Below are 6009 nucleotides of genomic sequence, written 5' to 3'. Positions count from 1 at the left end.
TGAAACACTACATCAAAAACTAATGATGTACTACATGCTGGCTAATTAACCACAATAATCAAATAAAATTTTTTAAAAAGCTCCTATCATTAGGTAGCAAGAACAACTATCAACTTGATTTTTTTTTCAGGGGGCCAGGACTTGGATAGACATTTCTCCAAAAACAACATTCAAATGCCAAAAGGTTTTTGAAAAAATATTCCAAGTCTCTATTTTTCTCTTCATGTTCTTCCTTGGCAAAAACAAGACGAGAAAGCGGATAATGCCAGTCTCCCACTTACCAAGGCACCCAGCACAGTCCTCCTGCACTCACAGCAGGACGGAGGGAGCTCTTCAGTTCTCCCATATAAATATCCCTACTTTTCAGTGGCGTTCACCTTGAAGACATGAGCAATTGCGAACAGATAACCATGCTGGCTGGTGTGAAAGGTGAATCTACAAAACTTTCACTGTGTCCTTGAAGTCCTAGCATGCCAAGGCTCCTATCCAGCTCCCAAAGAAAGAGGTGTCATGGGTTCCAACATGACACTTGTCCTAAATATGGTGTGAATTCAGTCCTGGAGACACGGTCCTTTTTCCCTCTTTAGCAGAAATCCTGCTTTTGACCTCTCCTTTCTCTTACAATTGTCTCATTACTCTGTGAACAAGTGACAAGCTTTCACACATGCATCAACGCCTTGTTTTAGAACCCTTACGTCCCACATCCATTCACGAAGGGTGTTGCGCTGATGTTTTACCAGGCAGACAGACCAACCCCCTCAACCCGCCATCAGTGTGTCTGCTAAGTAAAACACACCAACACACAGTGCACTATTTTTAAAAGCAAGTTAAATAAGGAGCCTTTAAAGCTGAGTCCCCTGGGATTGTATTGAGTCCCTAAGTTCTTGGTTTTGTGAGCCCAAAGGACCAAGCAGGTTAGCTTTAATCCTTTAACTAGGCCACTTAAGCCACTGAGCCCTTGTCTAATAGGACAATATTTATAGGCATTGCATCATTGCAGAGATGAACTGTTCTTCTCAAACTGAGATCATCCTTCAGTTTGTTGAGATTTTTTTTTTGAACTCAGGAGGGAAGAAGTGAACTGTGATTTCATTAATAGAAACTACTGATAAAAACGTAAGAGTAGAAAAATGTCAAGATGCTAACTTCTTAGTGGTGAGAAAGGCAGATTCTGTCCTGACAAGGTTTTGGTTCATAGCTATGGAAAATTTTGAAGGTGATATTTTGACCATGGAAGTCTGGGGAAATTTTACTAAAAATTACTAGTCTGGAAAACTCAGTTTAGCCAAATTTCCTTCATTGCTGTGGTTTGATATAACTTTATTGTTCTGTGATAGAGAGTGAGGCGGTTTTCATTGTTTGGACCACACATGATATGTTGTAAAGGAGTGAGTTTATTTTGCTATTATTTTTTTTCAATTAAGCTTTCCATCTATGTCTGAACCTCATGGTTTGGTTGTTTTATCTACCAAGGCTAAATGAAACATATACTCAATGTTGAATCATAGTAACAACCCTTAATATTTATTGGGTCCTTATCATGTGCCAGGTACTGCATGTAAATATGTCAGATGTATTATGTCTTTCGATCCTCAAGCAATCCTATTCATTTGTATTATTACCAACACATTGAAGATGAGGAAAATGACATGTAAGAGGTATATGAGTTCCCCCAGAGTCATACAACTAGTAATCAGTGACTCTGGGACTTAAAGCCAAGACTGAAGGATTCCCAAGGAGTCCCAATCCTCTTAGCCACCACACCACGCTGACTTCTATCAACAAATCGGTTGTGCACTTTTTCCATCCAGTCGCTACAGTTGAATCACAGAATTTTCGAGTTGGTTTGGTTGAGGATGGTGCCACACTTACAAGAAGAGCCCAAAAATCCCCATCAAAAGCAAGACTTTTAAGTTGCTTTACTTTCTCTGGAACAATAAGAATGCTTATAAATTTGGGGAATTTTTTACAATAAATAAAAGTTAAATTATTTAATAAAAATATTCTTTTCAGTGTGGAGTGATAAGGCAATAATGTGTAGCTTTCAGAAACTACAACTAAATGGATTTTCAGACAAAATGAAAAACTTTACAAGGAAGATTGGACTTCCAATCGAGAGGAAGCACCAAAGACGAAGGCTTTGATCCACCCCCTTTTGCTCCAAACACATTGCAATGATTGATAAAATATCAGAAGAGCAGGAAAAAAGATAAACATCTCCATTGACCAAAGCTGGCAATGAATTACAAAGTGGCGAGTGGGTTTGAAGCCACAAGTCTGTTATGTTCCAAGTCCGCAAACACATAATGGCAGCTCAAATTTTGGCTCCCACCATGTAATGGGAACTAACAGTGCTTCGTGCACAATAGAGGGACAGAGCTAGGCTCGCTGCTTGAAGCCAGACGCTGGATTGGGCTCCTCCCTCTCCAGGAAGGAGTCTGTTAAGAAAAAGCAATTATCAGCTTACTTCCTGAGACTATAGTTGTACAGGGAATTCTTGGCTTAGAAAGCAGGCTGTAGATACAACTTCCTGGCCAGGAACAGAGCCAGCCATCTGCTGCCCCGTGACCGCATCTGTGATAGCCCCAACATCCCTGCAGAGCGAATTCCACCTGCTGCTGTACTGGGGACATGGAGGAGAGTCAGATGGAGGCAACTACAAATCCCCAAAGTGCTGGACAAACAGGATGAGAGAAACACACACACACACACACACTCCCTCTCTCTCTCTCTCACACACACACACACATTCAAAATGTGAGGGCCACAACAAATGAAGAAATCTAATACCAAAGAAGAAAGCCTGCAGAACTATCAAAATCATCCACTGAAACATGAAATGCCTAGAGATAAAATTGATTTTAAGAAACAGCTTAACAAAAACTTTAAAATAAGTATGTCTGAAATGTTCAAAAGCATAAGCCAAGGTAAAGCATCCATTAATAATGAGTAAGAAACCTGAAACACAAAAGAGACATAAAGAATACCAAGCGGGTATTAAGAAAACACAAATATACACTTGTGGAACTAAAAGAATGTGGTTACCAAAATAAAAAACTCAAAAGACAAGATAAACGCTAGGGTAGCTCCAGAGAGTGCGGAGTTGGGATATAGTTGCGAAACACACACACACACACACACACACACACACACACACGGAATTTAGTGCTGAGCCATGACAAGCTGATTTTATTGTAGTGGTGAGCAGACGTGAAAGGTACCTTAAGAGGCTCCGACCTATATCAGAGAGATGTTCCAAGAGAAGAGGATGGAGAGAATGAGGGAAAAGTGGTATCTGAAGAGATGAGACCTGAAGATATTCTTAATTGCAAAAGACATGTGTCCTTTGATGGGAAGGACACTCTGTGGACAGAGCATGACAGATGACAGTGAAAGTGCAGATCACTGGTGATAAGAAGAAAACCCTAAAGAAGCTACCAGAGAGAGAAACAAAAACAAAAACAAACAAACAAAAATACCTATAAGAAACCAGTAGGCTGACAGCGATTTATTTTCAGCAACAACTGTGGCCACAAGACAATGTAGTAACATCCTTCATGTGCTAAAGGAAAACAGCTGCCAGCCCCAAATTTTCTCTGCAGGTAAATTATTATTTAAGAGTGGGGACAAAAAAAAAAAAAAGACGCTGCAGAAGGCACAGAGATTAAATGAGTCCTCCCACATACGGCTTCACATTTACATACTTAGTAAAGGATGCATTTCAGTCAAAAGAACCATGAAACTACAGCAGAGGTTGGAGATAGAAGAAACAACGAAATACCAGTGAGAAAGAATTCACAAAATATGCTCTTATGCTGGATTAAATATTGACCATGCATATGCTACAGTTAGGGAGAGAAATGCTAAAGAACAATGTGTTTGTTAGAATATTTTTTATTCCAATGGGATATGTTAAAATTGTAGGAAAATTCAAAGAAGGGATTACCTACCAACAGAAGAAAAAATAAAGGAAATATTTAAAAATTAACTTGCCAGCCGAATAAGTAATCAAAAGGACTGGAGGTGGGTAAGGAGGAACACAAGGAAAATGCCAATAAAGAGAAAATACAAAATAAGTTGAAGTATATCAGAAATCACCATAAGTGCAATTGTACTAAAAGCCTTTATTACGAAACAGAGATTAACATATAGGATTGGATGGATTGAAAGTAAAGAAATGGAAAATTTTATATATGTCTATCTCCAAATAAAGCTGGTGAGATGATGTTAATTTTCTACAAAAGGTTAATGGGAATTAAAGGGGAGGGGTATTACATAACAATAACAGTGTACCAGGAAGATAGAGAAATTGTGAATTTATATGCATCTAAAACATAGCTTCCAAATAGGTAAAGCAAAATAGAATTAGAGGGAAATGGACAGATCCATAATCAGAGTCCAAAATTTTTGAAACACTTCTATTAAACACAGATAGATCAAGCAGGCAAAAATTTAGTAAGATGATGGTAAATATGAAGAACAAAATTTTTATTTTTTTTAAAGATTTTATTTATTTATTTGTCAGAGAGAGTGAGCGCAGGCAGACAGAGAGGCAGGCAGAGGCAGAGGGAGAAGCAGGCTCCCTGCTGAGCAAGGAGCCCGATGTGGGACTCCATCCCAGGACGCTGGGATCATGACCTGAGCCGAAGGCAGCCGCTTAACCAACTGAGCCACCCAGGCGTCCCTGAAGAACAAAATTTTTAAAAAAAATTTTCAAATGTTTTTTAATGTGGTCCCTTTGAGAAATATAAAATATATTATTTTATACCAAACCCTATAAAATGCACACAAGTACACACAAGTGCACACATATACAGATAGATAGGTGATACATAGATAGATGATAGATAAATTCTACAAACAATATTCACCTTTAATACAAGCAATACATTCTGATACACTTTGTTTCATCCTGTTCTATTTCAATTGTTTAAAAAATGTGAGTGGCAGCCAACCAAATTGATTTCACAACCCAAGAATGGATTGTGGTCTACAATTTACAAAACACAGATCTTATAAACATACAGAGTTGTGCCTCCAACAAGTAACAGTTACACCTCCTTTTCAACCTGAAGTAAATAGTGTATACAATTGTGAAACCACGAAGCATACAAGTTGGAACAAGCAAGGATGTTTGTATAAACACTTCTATTCCAGATCGTACCAGAGATCAAAGTCAATTCACAAGAAGGGAAAAAGAATCAAGAGGTTCATGAGTTTGGGGGCGCCTGGGTGGCTCAGTGGGTTAAAGCCTCTGCCTTCAGCTCAGGTCATGATCCCAGGGTCCTGGGATCGAGCCCCGCATCGGGCTCTCTGCTCAGCGGGGAGCCTGCTTCCTCCCCTCTCTCTCTCTCTGCCTGCCTCTCTGCCTACTTGTGATCTATGTCTGTCAAATAAAGAAATAAAATCTTTAAAAAAAAAAAAAAAAAAAAAAGAGGTTCATGAGTTTGAAAGGCTAACTAAAACCAGTTGCGACTGATTTATTATCTGAATAGAAAATATAAGAGGATCTACAAACTTTAGTAGTAATAAGAGAGGCCAGAAAAGTTCTAAACACAAGGATAACAAACATTACTAATTTTCCTAGGGGCACGTGGGTGGCTCAGTAGGTTAAGTATCCAACTCTTGATTTTGGCTTGGGTCAGGACCTCAGGGTCATGAGATGGAGCCCCACATAGGGCTCTATCCTCAGCAGGAAGTCTGCTTAAGATTTTTTCCCTCCCCTTCTCCCTCTCCCTTTGCCCTCCCTGCATTCTCTCTCTCTCTAAAATAAATAAACAAATCTTAAAAAAAAATTTTTCCTAAATACCAGTAATAATCAATTAGAAAATGTAATAGACAAAAGTCATCATTCATAATAGCAACAAACACATAAATCCCCTAGGAACGGATCTAGTGAAAGATGTGCATAGCCTTTTAAAGAATACTATAAAACATTGTAAAAGACACAAGGAAGACCAAAATCAATGGAGAGACATAACATATTTAAGGATGATGAAGATCTGATAT

The sequence above is a fragment of the Martes martes genome (genome assembly GCF_963455335.1).
Source record: "Martes martes genome assembly, chromosome: 4".
NCBI classification, from domain to species: domain Eukaryota; kingdom Metazoa; phylum Chordata; class Mammalia; order Carnivora; family Mustelidae; genus Martes; species Martes martes.
Note: the sequence above shows the minus strand (reverse complement) of the source record.